Genomic DNA, 310 nt, shown 5'->3' with positions numbered 1-310 from the left:
CTGGCTCACCTGCCCACCTGTCTGCCCACCACCGGCCCTGAGAGGCGACGTGCACAGCCAGGTCCCTGCTGTGGGTTCTGACCCGCAGGGGCTGGTTCTCGGGGGTCACAGCTCCTGTCCCCAACCCCTACGGACAGCCCAGTGCCCGCAGTCAGCAGGCCTGGGGGGTGAGGGTGTTGGGCAGGACAACTGCCCTCCTGCTGTCGGGGGGGAGGCCCCACCAGCCCCCCAGCTGCACTCGGCTGCAGCCCCCAGAACCCGCTGTGCGTCCCCAGGGTGAAGGCGGCCCTGGCCAAGAAGGAGGAGGCCG

The sequence above is a fragment of the Myotis brandtii genome, unplaced genomic scaffold (genome assembly GCF_000412655.1).
Source record: "Myotis brandtii unplaced genomic scaffold, ASM41265v1 scaffold632, whole genome shotgun sequence".
Taxonomy (NCBI): domain Eukaryota; kingdom Metazoa; phylum Chordata; class Mammalia; order Chiroptera; family Vespertilionidae; genus Myotis; species Myotis brandtii.
This window is presented reverse-complemented; position numbering follows the sequence as displayed.